The sequence below is a fragment of the Bos javanicus genome, chromosome 3, assembly GCF_032452875.1.
Source record: "Bos javanicus breed banteng chromosome 3, ARS-OSU_banteng_1.0, whole genome shotgun sequence".
In the NCBI taxonomy this organism is placed as follows: Eukaryota; Metazoa; Chordata; class Mammalia; order Artiodactyla; family Bovidae; genus Bos; species Bos javanicus.
In genome coordinates this window covers 60,748,409-60,767,323 of record NC_083870.1, presented here as the reverse complement: position 1 = coordinate 60,767,323, position 18,915 = coordinate 60,748,409, and positions in this window count along the sequence as shown.

The following is an 18,915-nucleotide window of genomic DNA, read 5'->3' as shown; positions in this document are numbered from 1 at the left end:
CATTTATTTTAGTCTTGTCTGCTACAAGCAGACAGTGATTTTTTTAAGAGCCCTTCCCTTGTACCTGTAAAGTCATGGCTGCCACAAACCTGTGCTTTTTAAGCGCTCAGAAAGTGCCCACACCCATAACTCCCCAGCTTCCTATATGGTGAGCATCTCACGCCCATCAATCTGCAGCAATGTTCCTAGACTTCTGCTCTTATTCTGAACCTGCTGCCATTTGGCACCAGCCCCATCTGGTCCTGTCTCTTAGCTGTGTCCTGCCTCTCCATCTTTTTCCTCCCCTGTGGAGTTCACACATATATACTGACCCACTAGCTCCTGACCTTTGGCTTCTGCCCCAGGACTTTGTTTAGATCCTTCTACCTACCACCCCAGCTTATGGCTGTCCTGGGTGTTCATCCACTCCCACCCATCAGTCTCACATAGAGCATCTCCTAGCCCTGACCTACCAACCACCTAAACCCAGAGGAAGAGTAAATCAATCAGTACCTCAGCTAGCACCAGGCCACAGAATAGCATCTTAATAAATATAATTAAATAATAAATGAATGAATTAAAAAAATTTTTTTTCCTTCTGGCAGCCGTGTAACTTTCTACAGACTAGGGATCTAATGCATACCTACCAGCAGTCTCGAGCATAGACATCACACACCCCCGTACTGAGACCTATCTTCAGATTCAAAGAACAATTCCTTTGACCTCTGCAAAGGCAGCTTACTTTGAGGGGCCCATGCACCAAGGGCAGAACTGTAGATGCGGGATGCATCTTAAGCATAGGGCATGGTGAGAACTCTGTGTAACTTCCCTGTAAGTTAGACAAGTACTTAAAATGAAAGGTTTGTGAGTTCACAAAGCTCCGGGGTATTTGAAAAGACAGTTCAGCTTCCTGTCTGGGAAGAAAATGACAGCTCTCCTCACTAGGATTAAGCTTCAGATATTTGAGAGGAAAAAAGAAAACTTCTGAATAACGCATTGGACCCACTGCAGAAAACTCAGTGTCTCATGAGCATTACCCCTGCGAAATCAGATGCCTCAAGCATTGACAGTGAACAGAGATATTGGGCATCATTTCAGGAAAGGACAATGCCTTTCTCACTCCAAGGATGACCACAAAAGTTGAATCTACTCCCTCTCATGGATGGATGACAGGACGGGCAATCCACTCCCCTTCCACAAATGGGAGCATTTCCTAAAGATTTTTCAAATGGGTCCCTTTCTTTCCAGTCTCTACCACCTCTACTGGAGTTTCAGCCATCCTCACACACCCCATTTAAACAGCTGCAGCCACCTTCCAAACTATTTCACTGCCCTTGAACTCCTTCCCCTCAAATGTGTTTCTCTCACACCCCAGAAAGTGACCTGAAACATATATTTATTTCATCCTCTGCTAAAAATTGTTTCACAGTTCTCTCTTGTCTGTAGAATAAAAACCAAGCTCCTTTGCAAGGCATAAAAATTGGCTATAAGCTGGTTTCTGTCCACCTCCAGAGCTGTGTCTCCCCGCCATCCCTACTCCCACTACTGCCTTCTTCGCACTCTTCTGTGTGCATGCTCAGTCACTAGGTTGTGTCCAACTCTCTGTGACCCTAGACTGTAGCCTCCTCTCTCCATGGCAAGAATACTGGAGTGGGTTGCCATGCCCTCCTCCAGAGGATCTTCCTGACCCAGGGATCGTCTCCCGTGTCTCCTGAATTACCAGGTGGGTGCTTTACCACTGAGCACCTGAGAAGCCCTTCTCTTCACTCTAGTGGTGTTGAATTATTTGTAATTCCAACTATACTATGATATTTGAAAACACGCTCTTGACTTCAGCTGTTTTCTCTGCCAGCTATACTTTTCCATTCCTTCCTTATTTAGAGAACTTTTTTTTTATTCAAGTTGTAGCTTAGATGTCAGATCCTCCAGAAGAAGCCCACCGATCTTCAGCAGGCTTGGTTAGCCACCCTATCTCTTTGTGCCTCCTTGCCAATCTAGAGTTCCCACTCTCTGAGCATCCCCTTGTTTCCATGCTTGTTGTCACCACTTCACAGGTAATTCCTAATGCCACACTCTGCCTTCAGTCCCTTAAAAGAACGTCATGAGTGTGGGCAGCCTTGAATAAGATCCTCTACAGCCATATCATTTCCAAGGTATTAGGCCTGATGGTGGATCCATAATAAAGTAAGAAAAGAACATGGAAGCCTTTTGATTATATAACAAAGCTGGGTTGATATTTAAGAGACAGTGTATTTATGAGTGTGAGTACCTAAAAGGGAGAGAAATGACTAGAAGAAAAATTTAAGGTTCAGCATTAACAGTGATTTAGTTGCATTTGTTCTGTAAGATCACTGGTAAAAAATGTACAAAAAAGGCAAAGAAGATCAGCCTCTCCCTTCCCTTTCTTAAGCCACTCCTGAGTCATTAATTGTCACTTAGGATATCTGCATTAAGTATTCCAATAGACCCACTTACTTAGAATCACCTTTTTACTACAGGGCATAATACCACAATGTACTGAAAGGGACATGAAAAGATGTGTACATTACAGTGTAGAAGGGGCATTGTCAAAAGAAGAAGCCAGTTTAATGAAATAGACAAGAGAGATAGATACAAGAGAGTGCCAGGAATGTTCAGGGCTGCACATGAGGTGAAGCTGAACATGAAGGAGCTGAGCAGGTGGCACTCACTCTCTGTCTACACTGCAGCCCTCCTGACAGTGCCAGCAAGGCACAGGCAGAAGTGCAGACCCACAGGAGTGAAAATCTACTTTCCCGCCTGCATCTTTCCTCTTATACTTGGTCTGATGGAAGAAAACTTCCAGATACCAACCAGTTTGTCAGCTCAGAAGCATTCATGAAAAAAGGTCAAAACTTGCTCCATGATGGCAGAGCTGGCTTTTGTCCCTGGTTAAAATGCCAATGAAAAGAGGTCAGGCAATATAAGGAGTCCATTTAGAAAGAGGGTCCATTATTTCTACTCTTATGCAAAACTGCTACTAAGATTGTATAAACTTGTACTTATCACCTCTTTTAATTCACAAGATTCCTTTTCTAACTCAGTAACTTAGGAAGAGTTACATATCCTGCAGTGATCATGCAGCTTTAACATCCTGGTTAGTTCCGTCCAGGAACGAACACAGATGAAAACAGGGATGAGAGCTGGAATCATGGTGTCCACGGGCAGAGATCCAGAACTTAGAAAAAGTGTGTAGATCATCACTAAGTTCATTTAACAGCATTCATCTTTACTTACAACCTCAGGTATTTCATCAGTAGTATCAGTGCTGAGAAGTATTACATTATTCCTCCCCACACTGAAATTCTGTCAATGTGTCAGAAGTTCCCCAAAAAAGAAAGTAAAAAAAGGAATTAAGATTTTTTTTATTCGTTCTGGCTATGGACAAACTCAGCATATCATCAGTGTGGAATCAAATAATTGCCAAGGAATACAATTTGGGTATTGGTTATATGAGTTTCAGACAAATTCATCATAAGAATCCCTGAAGTGGAAAACCTGGTAGCAGTTTCCAAAATTTGCTGTGATGATGCTCAACTTGGTCAGCCAAGAGAAATTCCTTGGGTACATATCCCAGGCTTCACTGGGAACTGCAGGAAAACAAAGAAGTTCCAAGATTGAATGGCTTCTTAGAAGAAATGTACTAGGCAAACCCCAAAACTAAGCAACATCACTGAGAAGATGAACCCATGCCTTCATTTAATGAACATGTATCAAGCACCTACAAGGTGTCATGTACAAAGTGCTCTGAGATCATAGATGAAGAGAATAACTGTAAAGGAATCCAGGAGAACTTCACATGCAAATCATCTTTAGAATAAGCCTTGAAGGAAGATAGACATTTGATGGGCAGACAGGCAAGGCAAGGCATTCCAGATAATCAACATTATAAAAATACAAAGAAATACGGAAAAGAAAAAGCAAAGTAATTTGGGAAACACAAAAAGTTTAATATTGCTGAACACAGACAATAGTGTAGAAAGGAACATGTGATGTGATCAGATAGTAGTTATATGAAACTGGGCAATTCATCTTCCTGAAGAATACTTTTCAAGAACAATGGTAACTTTATATTTACTTTACAGGGTTGCTGTGAGGATTAAAAGAAGGGGGAAAAAAAGAAACTACAGTATATGGAAGCAGACCACACAGAGTAAACTCTCAATAAGATTATTTTTTTATTATATCAGTGCAAATAACTGAGGGCATCCCAGGTGGCTCAGTGATAAAAAAAAAAAAATCCTTCTGCTAGTGCAGGAGAAGTGGGTTCAATCCCTGGGTAGGGAAGATCCCCTGGAGAAGGAAATGGCAACCCACTCCCATTCTTGCCTGGAAAATCCCATGGACAGAGAATCCAGGTGGGCTACAGTCCATGGGGTCACAAAAGAGCTGGACACAACTTAGCAACTAAACAACAACAACAACAACAAATAACTTAAATAATTTTGAAGCAAAATGAAACTTTATTGTGGTCAGTAAAAGAGCTACTGTATAATGTCCTTCATTATCAATCATATAAAGGATGCTGTGTTGCCTGACTCAGATATTTCCTTCAAATTGAGGCATTCATTAACCTTGTTGCTAGGTGTGTTGGCCGTTGATAGCTAAGTTCTGCATCCCAATCCAAGAATTACTCACTGCCAAAGGAGAGAGTCCAAGTTTACATTCTCTCCCCAAGAGCAGCCTGTATCCAACTAGTAGATGGGAAGATACAAAGTTCCCACCATCATGCCTCAATTTACAGCAACTCTATAGGACCACCCCCCAAACTCAGGGCTTCCCAAGGGATGAACTAAGGCTCTGTTACAACTGCATCTCAGCTCAGCTTCTCCCTCCACCCATTTCTACTCCCCTTACTTTTCAATTGGTGCTGTGCCTGAGAGTGCTCCCAAATAAGCCTCTTGGATACAAATCTCCATCTGTGTCTGTTTCCAAGGAATCCAACCTAAAGCAGTCATACTCTTGTAAATTCACTGCAACAGTAAGAATCTCAATGGAGTTCAGATCTATGAGACTGATTCATTCATAATATCACCTTAAAACTTACTGACTAGGGCCTAAGGCACAACTGCTTTGCCCTGGGCTGAATTCCACCCTTGAGTAGAGTTGTCATTGGCCTCTCTGTGCTCTTATGCTCTGTGCTCTTTAGTATTCTTCCTAAAGAGCCAACATACAGTGCAAAAACTCTAAGCCCTAGAGACTCAAACAAGAAATGATTGACCAGTCCATGCCCTCCAAATCTATTATATGCCACCAAACAAAGGCAGAAGAAAACAGATTTCATAACACAAAAGTCTAAATATTCTTTATCCCTTCAGCACTATGAGAAAAGTTTGCCAGTCCTCAATCATTTCTGGGTTAGCATAAATGCACACCTGAAAATAGCTTAAAGCGGTAATCCTAAATGAAAGCACTAATGTCAATTACATGAGAGTGTTCTTTTTATGGGGACTGGGAGGCCACATTTGGAATATTTGGTCCTCTAGATAAAATGTATTAGAAACAAGAAGTGAAAAAGCCTAAAGAAGTATCCTTCCCTTCCAGGTGAGAGGCAAGAGAAGTCTTGAGCAAGACAGCTACCAGGAATCCCAGAAAGGCTGCTTGAATCTCACACACATCAAGCAAGTTTGTATTGATAAAGTAGCCAAAGCTATACTTGGCGATGTTTCTTGATTCTGTAAACAGATAGAGACAAATTCACAGGAGTGAGAATAACTCTCTCACATACTTTACCATACTTTACACTTTGTTGAGAACTCAGCGGAGAACTTCACACTTCATTGAAAATCCATTAAAACAATTACCAGGTCATTAGCACGGACTTTTAAGCACTAGCTTTCAAACTCCCTCTTAGTAAAGAAAACTCTGATAGACCCTCAGCTCCCGCAGCGAGCACAGTCTGAGGGAGCTTTAGTAGACATCCAAAGCATACAGAGCCACATTTTTTTTAATCCTCTCTGAAAAAAATAGGATGTGTCAGGTGCAAATCACTTGCAAAAAAACATTGTTTGTTACATAACATATGTACATGCATCACTCTTTTATCAATTGTATTGAGCAGATTGTAGTAGGTGGTTGGTAAATGGTGGATGAATCAGGAAAAAGGTTCCCAAGGCAATTACAAGTGTCCTCTGAATGCCTTCCAAGGCTTTAAGGATTATTTGTGTGTCAGAGACTCCCACATTTGTCTCTGGCCCAGACCGCTCCCTTGAACTCTAGATTTGTATTTTCTACTGCTGCTTTGGAATCTCATTTGGATGTCTAATAAACTCTTATATATAACATGCCAAAAACTGAATTCTTGGTCCTCCCTGCAAAGCTGCTCCACCCACAAGCATCTCCCTCACAGTTAAAGGCAACTTTCTTCCTCTAATAGTTTAAGCCAAAGTCTGAGGGTTGTTTTTTTTTTTTTTTCACTTTACTAATTTCTCTTTCAATTTCTCCTCTTTAACCATAAGGAGTTGCTGTTTGTTGGCATAAAGTTTTAGTTATGGAAAAATAAAAAAGTCTAGATATCTGCTCTACTGCCTTTTGCGCACAGTTAGCAATACCATAGTGTATACTTAAAAATTTTTTAAGAGGGTAGATCTTGTATTAGTGCTCTTACCACAGCGCAATTAATAAATCTGGTCTATCTTGTTTGGAAGTGGAAATCCACAAGCCAAAATGTTAACATAATGTTTTTCTTTCACTTCCACACTTACTCTATCAGAAATGTCTATTGAGTTCACCATTAAAATGCATCTAGAATCTAGCTATTATTCATGATCTCTGTGGCTATCAAATCATGACTGGTGCTAACCATCATTTGCTCTTATAAAGATTATTTCAATAGCCTTGTAACTGACTTGCTTTCCTCCACCTTCAACCTATTTTTGTACCATTCTAACATAGCAAGTAGAGTGATTCTATTAAACCATGAGCCAGATCACGTTTGTCACTCCATGCTCAAATCCTCCAATGTCTTCCTATTTTTAACAGAGCTAGACTCTTTAAAATAAGCTACAAGGTTGGAAGTGGTACATCCCAATTAGAATCCAGCTCCTACTATTCTCTCCTAAACTCTTCATTCCATCCATCCTGACTTTGTTATTCCCAAAATGTGTCAAGCGTGTACATACCATTGGCATTTGCGTTCACTGATCCTCCTGCCCAGAAATCTTTCCCATATAGGCATATAAATAAATTCAAGGTAACGAACTTTGCATTAAGTACTCAAGATATACTCCATCTATTTATTCATCCATTCACTCATTAAACAAATGTTATTCACTACAATTATGAATAAAATGAACCTAGTAACGTCCCTCATAAAATCTATAGACCAAACCTAGTAAGAGAGACAGCCATTTAGTCATCTGTTAATACAACAACAAACATTTATTGAGCATCTAATAATAATATATGCCAAGTTTCGTACTGGCTTATGAGAAAACAACAGTGAAGAAAGAAATATTTTAAGACTCTGCCCTTATAGAGCTTCCATTCCAGCGGAAGCACCCAATAAATAAATAATATACACATATATCACACAGAGAAAAATGGGAGAATGTATACTGCCAGAGGGAGGATCAGAGTAGGTCTGACTCTTTTTCACTGGGTCATTGAAGAACAGTTCCCTGGTGTATCAATATTTAGCATCAATTTGAAGAAAGCATTAGAGGAAGCCCTGTGGCTAAGTAAGCAGTGTTTTCCAGAGAGAGGACATAGCAAGAGGTAATGTCTCAAGGCAGGAGTAGCTTTGAGTACTTGAAAAAGAGCAGGAAACCAATTCCACCTGTGAATGATGGGAAAAGTTCACGAGTGAGGTGATTTTCTGGTTCATTCCATCAGAAGATAAGAAATGAAGTGTTATGGGGGAAAGGAGCCACCTCCCAAGGCTCAGAGCCACGCCAGAGGCTGCAATTCAGTATGACTAGAGCTTGAGTTGTGGGAACTCCAGCTAGAGATAAGTTTGGCAAGTTTAGCACCTCCAAAATCATTATAAGAAGTTTGTATTATATACTCTGGAAACAGCAAGGTAAGTTTTAATCAAGAGACTATGATGAGAGTCAGACATGACTGAGCGATTTTCACTTTCACTTTCAAGGAGCTCAAAGTGGACTTCCCAGGTGGTGTGCTGGTAAAGGATCCACCTGCCTGCCAATCCAGGAGACACAAGAGATATGGGTTCGTTCCCTGAGTCGAGAAGATCCCCTGGAGTAGGAAATGGCAACCCTCTCCAGTATTTCTTGCCTGGAAAATTTCTTGGACAGAGGAGCCTAGTGGGCCACAGTCCATGGAGTTGCAAAGAGTCAGACATGACTAAGCACACATACACACACGCATGCGTGCACGGACGCACGCACGCACACACACACACGCAAATACCCAAGGAGACCAAAGGGTAGAAACTGGTAGGAGATGGATGAGAGAACAGGGTGGGACCAGGAACTAGATCACATAGGACCTTTGAAACTGGACCTTTGAAGTTGGCTTTCATGCTGAGTGATATGAAAGTCCTTGGAATGTTTTGAGCAAAAGGGTAGACTTATGTTTTGATAAAACAGATCTAAGTTGTGAAGAGACTGGGGGGAACCAGAATTAAAATCAAGGAGTCCAGGCAGAAAGTATAAGAGGTTCCAGTGGCTCAGACCAGAATGACAGCAGAGGGGTGGTAAGAAGTGGTCTAATTCTGGATTTATTTTGCATATTGAGCTAACAGTTTTTGCTAATGAATCTGATGCTGGTGATTTGCATATTCAATGAGGAGTTTCACATGGAGAGACCACCCTTCATATGAACTGCATGGCTGTGCTTAGCAAGAAGAGCTATGAGCAAATCGAACTTAGAAATATACCTTTTCAGGAAAATATGAAACATTTAAATCACTCTCTTAAGCATATGGTTATATATTCCTTTCTAGTAGCTAAAGAGATAGGGAGTCTGAGGTTTAACAAGGATCCTTACAGGCTTCTTTTAAAAGGATTCAAATTTAATCTCATTAATAAAGCATCACTTCACCTAAAGCATAATATGGCCATTGAAATGCTGAATAAAATGTTTTTAGTTTGGAGGTGGGGGTGATTAAGGAAAAAAGATATCAAGATTTGGCTTACCCACTACACACTCATTCCTTCATTCTCTTTAACAACACCATGCAAAGCTCAGTTTTAGAGCCCTTTCTTCTTCTGGTGTAAGTGTCCCTTAGCTCCTCATTCGGCCTTGATATGATATCAAGTCCGTGTGTGGGAGGTCCACATTCCACGCAGCAGCCCTCCCTGTGTCCCAGAGATGAAGCAGCCATACAGCCCTTTCACTGGAGCTTCAGTTCACTCTGAATTTCTTTCAACTGCTCCATTTGCAGGAAGTTTGGAAACCAAATAAGAGTGGGGAGTGAGATTCCTGCCTTTTTCCTTCCTGAACATGCACCTTATCTTTGTCTCTTTTGAGAAAATAAAATATCATTAGGTTTCCAAAAATATTTATCTTGGATCTCTGGGAGAATTCCTAGTTGGTGAGAAAGTGCTATTTCAGAGAAGGGAGGGAATAAATCTCCCGATGATACTGACTTCCCAGGCAATTGCATGACTCCGGTTGCCAAAGGCAGGCCCAGACATTCTGTGGCCTCCTTGTTTAGTTGGGGTCCTTCAGGAAAATATCTAACTTGGTGGTATTCCAAGAGGAAGCGGATTAAAGTCCAGTGGGAGATGCAATGTCCTAATTTCAATTACCAATGCAATCAGTACTCAGTGGCCATGCCAGAAGGACTGGAGAAGTGGCAAATTAATATTTCTTCCTGCCAAATATATAAAGATGCCCTCACTCTTGAAGGAACATTTGAAACCTGGTGATCCATAGACAATTTGGAGAGTCCAGATTTTCAGCTTAATTCACCTACCCCTTTCCCATGCTTGTGGCTACCCAGAGACTAAGTAAATCTCAGCAAGCTGAAACTGCAAAAATCCAAATTCCAGACCTCCAGCTCCTTGGCTGAAGAATGCAAATGGGACTTCTCGGACTTAAAAATGTGTTGGTATGTTTTTCTCTTTTCTTCTCTTTTGTCTGTTCATATTGCAGTGAGCATTGCCCCTGAATTTGCTGTTATGAGAAAGTTAATGGGTTTCCCTCTACTACAGATGTTGGAGGCAAAATCCACAGGCCACCTGTAACACTAACTCTAGTTGTTACAACTTGAATCTGAATAATGTGAACTGTGTAGGTACTGGAGCTCCCAGTGTTTAGTTATGGTTAATTTATAACTAAACACACTAGTATTTAGTGGAACAAAAAAGGTCATTAGTGTCTTACCAGGAAGCAATTAAATTAACAACTCAAAGCCATTCATCAAATCACAAAACAGATGCTAAACTTTTCTGTAGGAAATCAGATTCTGTAACAAAGGAAGAGAACTAAATTCAAAACACAGAGAAACACACCCACCTCCCTCAGCTGCTCTCAAAACAAAAATCCACCTTTTCATCTGCAGCCAGAGTCCCAGGGCTCTTTACATTTCAGAGAGAGGCCCAGAAAAACACTGAAGAATTCAGCCAGAACAACTCCCCAGGCTGACACATAAAGTCACCTCCTCTTTCCCCTACCACCCACAAACAGCATTTCCTCAACTGTGTGCTGTTCTTGGGTAGTCAATGAGGAGCATGATTATGATCATATAGTAAAACAAGATATTCAAATTGTGTGATGTGAAATATAATACCAAAAATAAGCTTTAAGTTTGCATTATATTTGATAGCAATTTTAAAAACATATATTTGAGTATATTTTATATATCTGGAATGAAATGGTGCTGAAGTGAAGTGAAGTGAAATTGCTCAGTGGTGTTCGACTCTTTGCAACCCAATGGACAGTAGCCTGCACCAGGCTCCTCTGTCCATGGGATTTTCTAGGCAAGAGTACTGGAGTGGGTTGCCATTTCCTTCTCCAGAAATGGTGCTAGAAACTAAGATTAATAAACCACGGTCCTGACTTTGAGGAATATGATCAAGAGGATGCAACAGAAGGGCATCAGCATGGTATATCAGAATGACCAGGGGCTCTGGAGCCACAACAGTGGGATTCCAGTCTTGTCATTGTCATTAACTGGTCAATTGACTTAGGGAAATTAGCTTAACTACCTAAGCCTCAGTAGCATCATATGTTAAATAGAAGTAATACTTAGTTCATGGAGCTGCTGTTAAGATGAAATGATGAGAGGAGAATGATGAATCAGCAAGAATTAGAGGGCACATTATTCAGATTAGGATAATTTGAGAAGAGTTGAATAACGGTACATTTTTCAAAAGTGGGAGCAAAGTATCAGAAGATCACGAGAGAAAATGTAGTAGTCCATGACTGGATTAGTGGGTCACAGCCAAGTAGGTAAGGGCAGTTGACAGAATGCGGAAGTGTGGAGGGTAGTGTGGGACTTCCCCAGAGGCTCAGTGCTAAAGAATCAGCCTGTAGTACAAGAGACCCAGGAGATGCTGGTTCGATCCCTGAGCTGGAAAGATCCCCTAGAGGAGGAAATGACAACCCACTCCAGTATTCTTGCCTGGAGAATTCCGTGGATAGTGGAGCCTGGCGGGCTACAGTCCATACGGTTGCAAAAAGTCGGACATGACTGAACAACTGAGCACAGACAGCAGTGTAGCGAGGACAGCCTGACAGAATTTAGAGCTCTTGGTGGACTTCACAGTGAATATGCATGGTTCTCTACTTTCCCCAGTTCTCTGCCAGGGTGCCCCATTGGCTTAACCTAAGGTTGTCCACTGAGGTGGTACATATGGCTCCTTCTCCAAGTACAGAGAGCAGCGTAGAGGCTGGTGAAAGAGTCTATAAGGGCCAACAAATAATATTTGGACCAAATGATTTATAAAATCTAGGGTACATATTAGTATGTGCATGCTAAGTCACTTCAGTCGTGTCCAACTCTTTGCAACCCAATGGACTGTAGCCCACCAGGCTCCTCTGTTCATGAGGATTCTCCAGGAAAGAACACTGGAATGGGCTGCCATGCCCTCCTCCAGACTTTTCTGGCTCAGGGATTGAACTGGGATCTCTTGTCTCCTGCGTTGGCAGGTGGGTTCTTTACCACTAGCAACACCTGGGAAGCTCACATAATAGTACAATTGATCCTAATACTATTGAGTTCTTTCTATACATGAACTGCGCTAAATACAACATATACACTTCATTATTTTTTCTATAAGAAATGTACAATTATTATTTTCAGACTCTATATAAAGACTCTGAGGCAAAGCAATGTTAAATGAAGGTATGTGCTCAGTTGTGTCAACTCTTTGCAACCCCAGGGATGAAGCTATGATGTATCCTCTCACACTCAGTGGATAAGTACTGATTAATTGATGTAGTTAAGATTTTCCACAACATTTAATCTTTACTCTTAACTTCAAAAGGTCTCTAGTTTCTCTTGCAATACAACCTAAGTTCATCACCTTCAGGTCTGGGTGGTCTTTTATTCTCCTGTCTAAGTACTCAGGAGGCAATTAATTCAAACCACTCTTGCTGTGAATGTCCTTTTAAAAAGCAGTAAGAGAAGATAAGACTGGAGTTATTGTTACAGGCATACTATCATATCAAGACTGTCACATCCCCCACTCTGCTCTCAGCTCAATATGACTGTAGACAAGCTGGTCAGTCCCTCAGCTTATTTCCTCATCAGTAAATTGGCAAAGCCAAGAAAAAAGGGCCATTTCAGTGAGGTGATCTAAGATTTCTGTGTATTTACTATGTTTTACAAAGTCTGAAATACTCATGAAATATCTATATCTATATTCATTTAATGATTTATTAAAATGGGCTTCCTCTGTTGATACATTCAGAATAGAATTTAGCACTGATGAGATTATGTGTAACTGATTTTATTTTTTCCTGATGCTTCCCTTTCCAAGACTATCCCAGTGTCCATGATCAGTTCAGTTCAGTTCAGTCACTCAGTCGTGTCCGACTCTGTGACCTCATGAATCACAGCATGCCAGGCCTCCCTGTCCATCACTAACTCCTGGAGTTCACTCAGACTCAAGTCCATCTAGTCCGTGATGCCATCCAGCCATCTCATCCTCTGTCGTCCCCTTCTCCTCCTGCCCCCAATCCCTCCCAGCATCAGAGTCTTTTCCAATGAGTCAACTCTTCACATAAGGTGGCCAAAGTACTGGAGTTTCAGCCTCAGCATTGTTCCTTCCAAAAAATCCCAGGGCTGATATCCTTTAGGATGGACTGGTTGGATCTCCTTGCAGTCCAAGGGACTCTCAAGAGTCTTCTCCAACACCACAGTTCAAAACCATCAATTCTTCGGCGCTCAGCTTTCTTCACAGCTCAACACTCACATCCATACATGACCACTGGAAAAACCATAGCCTTGACTAGATGGACTTTTGTTGGCAAAGTAATGTCTCTGCTTTTCAATATGCTATCTAGATTGGTCATAACTTTTCTTCCAAGGAGTAAGGGTCTTTTAATTTCATGGCTGCAGTCACCATCTGCAGTGATTTTGGAGCCCAAAAAATAAAGTCTGACACTGTTTCCATTGTTGCCCCATCTGTTTCCCATAAGAAGCACAAACTAGAATCAAGATTGGTGGGAGAAATATCAATAATCAGATATGCAGATGACACCACCCTTATCGCAGAAAGTGAAGAGGAACTAAAAAGCCTCTTGATGAAAGTGAAAGTAGAGAGTATCCACGATACACCATCATAAATAGCAGAAGCCTTGGGGACTTCCCTGGTGGCCCAGTAGCTAAGACCCCATGTTCCCGATTCAGGGGGCCTGGGTTTGGTTCCTGGTCAGAGAACTAAATCCCGCACGCAGCAACTAAGAGTTCACACGCTGCAACTAAAGATCCTGCATGCCCCAACTAGAAGATCCGGTGTGCCACAACTAAGACCTGGAGGAGCCAAGTAAACACATAATTTAAAAAGGAAATAAAGCAGACACCTTATATATAACCCAAAGATGAAAAGATATATGTAGAATGAGAATAAAGACTTTAACTTTTATTGAGTATTGTACTGAGTGCTGTATGGGTTTTAAGTAATTTAATACAGCAATGTTTATTAAGAGTTAGGACCCAGTTGTCTTTACTAACTGACTGATGTTGACAGACAATTCTGCATAGATCTCTAGTATTTCTTCATGTCTTATGAGTATTGGTATCTTTCAGGTATATTGCACAACACAGAATGACAGAGATAGTGACTCTTCTGGATCAGAGGTTAGGTTTGCTTGTTATAAAAGATTCAACTCCTTAAGCTTAGGGCTCCTCAGCTGTGACACAAACCCACACTGTAAACATAAAACATCCCCTTGGGCAAACTCCACATCACACCAATGAGGCTGGAAGTAAGGGGAGAGGACAAGGAGAAATGAGGCAAATGTGATGTTCATGAAGATTGCTCTGCCATGAAAATTCAGTTCTTTTGTTTCTGACTCAGGAATCTTGTGTCTCTCCAGCATCCATGAAACTATGGAAGGGTAACTTGCTAGCTTGCCAGTAGGTAAAACCTCAGGTACCTCCAGCTCACCGTGTGACCTTAAACTATTCTTTTTTTTTTCTCCCTTTCAGCTTTCTTTTATCTATAAAATGAACTCTCTTTTCTTATGTCTCCTGTTTCTTTGCTTTTAAATATTTAGAAACATATCAAATGGACTTTTAAAGAAAGTCCACAGTGTCTATGCATAAGCACTAAATTACAAACAAACAGTGTATTTGTAATCAAAGTGTGAATGAAGGCTCAGTGGGAAGAGCAAATACATACTTGTCACTCACTCTGTCCCAGGCACTGTTCTGGGGGTTGGGGAAGGCAACAAACAAACAACAATTAACAAATGAACACAAATATAAACTGAGGTAGTGATAAATATCAAGAAGAAAAAATAGAGAATAGAATAGAGTGGCAGGGATTGCTACTTTTGATAGGATGGTCAAGAAAGGACTCTCTGAAGGGAAGAGATTTGAGCAGAGATCTGAATGAAGTAAGGATGAACAATGTGACCATCTGATACCAGCTCTTTCCAGGCCAGGGAGGAAGAGTGACTGCTAACATCTGACATGGGACAGGCTCAGTGCTGATGTCTTCTTATCATCTGGATGGCTCTTGTTTCTCCTGAAACTCCCAGATACGACTTTCCTCTATACACGAACATGAGTCTCCTAATATTTCAAGTTTGTTTGTTTTTCCTCGCTGACTGCAGTAAAATCCAGAGAAGAGATAGGTATTAAACTCCCTGTAATTCCTTGATTACAATACCGTGTGTAATTTTTGACCATTCCACCTATAGCAGAAATTTAATTATTAGTCGTGATACTTCTTACTTTTCTTGAAGATTAATCCAAATGATAACTCTCCATAAAGAAATAAAAAGTGAAAAACTGAAGAAAAAGTCTTGCTTTGAGTTTATTGTTTATACCTTGGAAACTGACTTTTGTCTCAACTTCCAGAAGCCTAAGTGAGAATGTTTTTGTTTCTGCTCATTCATTTCAGCGTACTTAAGCATGTAGTTTTGGAAAGTTTGAAATCTATGTAAAACTCATGGATCTAAATTTATTTACTCTTGGAGTGCATAATAAGAGCAGTTTTTAATGTAATAGAAACCTTTAGCACACTTAAAAAGCCCACAAAACCATTTGGAAATAAATATATTTTACTACACAAAATATTGTTGATTGATTAGGAACAAATGATTAAACTTTGTGTCAGTTAATGACCTCTTAAAAAAAAAAAAGTGGCCTAAGGAGTGAAGGAAGTAAAGTCCTGGGAAAGCATATAAAAAGTAGAAAAGCCTCTGGAAACATTTGGTGAATGCCATTTGTAGTCGGATTTAAACTTCTATGTGCAACGTTATTGTTCTTGATAATATAATAAATCATATTTTCTCAGTATTGTAATCAAAATAGCAAACATAATGATACATGTAGCTAAGATATCTCTTTTGGAGTGTAGATCAGAAACCATGCTAAGAAAGGTCAATATTTGTCATTTACAAATGCCTGTGTGTTTAAAGAAACACATCATTCTGTTGAATGACTGGTTTGAAATGACCTAACCATTATCATTACTCAGATTTCTTTCCTATCAAATTGTGGCCATTAAAACTCATTGACTTCAGCCTTCTGCAGGAAGCAAGAGCCCAAACTGTGTCAAGCATCAGTTACAGCCTCTAAGTAATTCTGAGAAGAAACCTTGCAAAGCACCAATGTCCAAACTCTGCCAAGAACTTGGCCACAGGAACATCACCCAGGAACGTGGTCATTGATCCCAGCTTAGCAGCTTTGGAAAAACTGCTCACATCATTCAAGATATTCTTTTTTGCCACTCCCTGAACTTCTCAAAAGCCCAGTCCATATTTCTCAGTTTGAGAAGCCAGTCTGCCTAAAGATATTAAGAGCCTGATATTATACTACAAGCCTGGTACTGTAAATCAGAGAGGGAAATGGTTAAAAAAGGAGAAAAATCATCAGCAAGTCAAGTGCTCTAAGAGGTCAAGGAAGATGCAAACTACAAGTATCCATTGGATTTATTGATGAGAAGAGATTTTAGACAGACATATTCAGTAGGTTTAAGGGGACTGAAGCCATGTAATAATGACTTAAAAATTGAGTGGGAGGTGTGAAGAAGGAAATTCTTTCCAGAGCTTACAAAAAATCATGCAATGAATAATCCTTATACATCAATCTCTTCCACAGCTTAAAATGTCAACAGAAAACATCCTCAGAATTTCTAGGTCAACAGATACACATATTTTAACAACTTTTGATAGAGAATGTCAAACTGTCCTGCTGGCTTTTAACTTCTAAAACAATTTTAAAGTTTATCCTACAGTTATTGATTTAACCCAATCTCTTCCACTGGTTACATCCTTAGCAAAATCTCACCTCTGTGCAATGTACAAACAGGATGACACTCAGGAATTGCAACAGCATAAATCAGTGAAAAAAATGAGATACTTCATTCATTTTTTCAGCAAACATTTATTGAAAGCCTAATAGGTCCCAGGGGCTTCCCAGGTGGCTCTTTGGTAAAGGATCCACCTGCTAATGCAAGTGATGCAGGAGACACGGGTTCAATCCCTAGGTCAGGAATATCCCCAGGAGAAGGAAATGGCAACCTGCTCTAGTACTCTTGCCTGGAAAATTCCAAAGACAGAAGATCCTGGCGGGCTACAGTCCATGGGGTCACTAAGAGTTGGACATGACTGAACACCCAAGCACAATAATAGGTTCCAGAGGGTGAGAAGATATTTTGGGGAACACAGAAAACTAGTACTTACAGTGGATAAGAAAAATATTTATCTCGTAACTACACAAAAAATCATATTGCAATTGCGCTATTATTAATAAAAATGCTATGACAGAGGAACACAATTTTACCTAGGGATTAGGCAACAGTTCATGAACATGAAGGATGTGTAGAAATTAGCCACGGTGCTGGGTTATCTGTAGTCAACTCAACGTAATCATCCAGTCTTCTATTGCTATCTTGCAGCAGATTAGAAGAACTGAGAAGGACATTTCCCTGTATCTTCTCTCCTTGATTATTCCTGGTTAGTGCCTGACAAACAGAAAGCAAGAAAGAAGAGAAGGAGGGGAAGGTGTCATTCTCTAGTGGCAGATGCAAAGATGCATAGTCAGACTTCAGCAAGGAGGTTGGCAAGTGGGTTTGGAGTGAGCTCCTGCCAGTCATTTGCATCAGTGTTATAGGTGGCTGCAAAGGTAGCGACAATTTCCTAGAGGTTAGTTCTGCAGTCTGGGCTTGGTGAAACTGAGCCCCAGCCCTCCAAGAGTTATGTGAGCTCTTGATACCTTATAGGGGAGGAAAAGTGTTTCAGGAAGGAAGAATAACATATTGGAATGTCCTCAAGTGGGAAGACACTTGACATTTTTAGATGAGCCACTGTGAGTGGAGCACAATAAGAGGGAGAGGTGGGAGAAGAAACTGGACATTGGAGTCAAATTATTCAGGGGGCAATGGAAACTCTTGGGGTTTTATCAAGTACAGTAGTAACTTGAAAAAACACAACTTCAAAAGATTTGTGAAAATCTTTTGACCATTTAAGATAGCTTTTCTTTAACCAGAAAACTGTATCAGCCAGAAAATCCCATTATCCAAACACTGGATTTGTAATGGATTCTTTACTATAGAATTCATAGTTATTTTTTTACCACATAATAATTTTGAGATTTTTGAAGATCACATGGAGGAGTCCTAAAGATATTTAACAATTGCTTAAAGACATTTTACTTCCTCCTTTAGTTCATATCTGGCCTTCCTGTCTCTAATAAATCTATTAGCAAATATTTATTGAGATTCGTCTCTGTACAAAGCAAGAATTAATTGGTGGGGAATCACACCTTATAGAAGATAAAGGGGAAAAAAATCATAAACTGGTTGAAAACCAATGCAACAGTTATCCAGTTCATGTCTTCAGTCTAAAGAATGCCTCTTTCAATAATTTATGTATCCATTAAATTTGTATGAACAAGGTGAGCAAGTGGAGAGTGATTGCCACATGCTAGGTCCTCAGCCTGGAGTGCTGTGCTTCCTCTTTGTTCGTAAAACTGCTAAGCTTTCAACATACAACTCAGCTGTCACTCCTACAATCTTCCCTGACTTGCCCAGACTGTTGTATCCCCCTGCTCTATACTCATAAAGCCATTTGGACTTATCTCGACTACAGTACTCAGCACACCTTCTTATAACTGTGTGTGTAACCTGTACATTTCTATCCAACAGGAACAGAATAACACTTCTCATTTTGTTTTCAGTGCCTGTGGTTGCCTAACAGACACTTAATAAATGTTTTCATGAATGAATTAATCTGGTGAGAGAATTCCAGACTCACTTGGCAAGAACATACTCCCTTACAAATATAATATGTCTTTCGGGGGTACTACGGACTTTCTTTCCCAGAAAGGCTTAA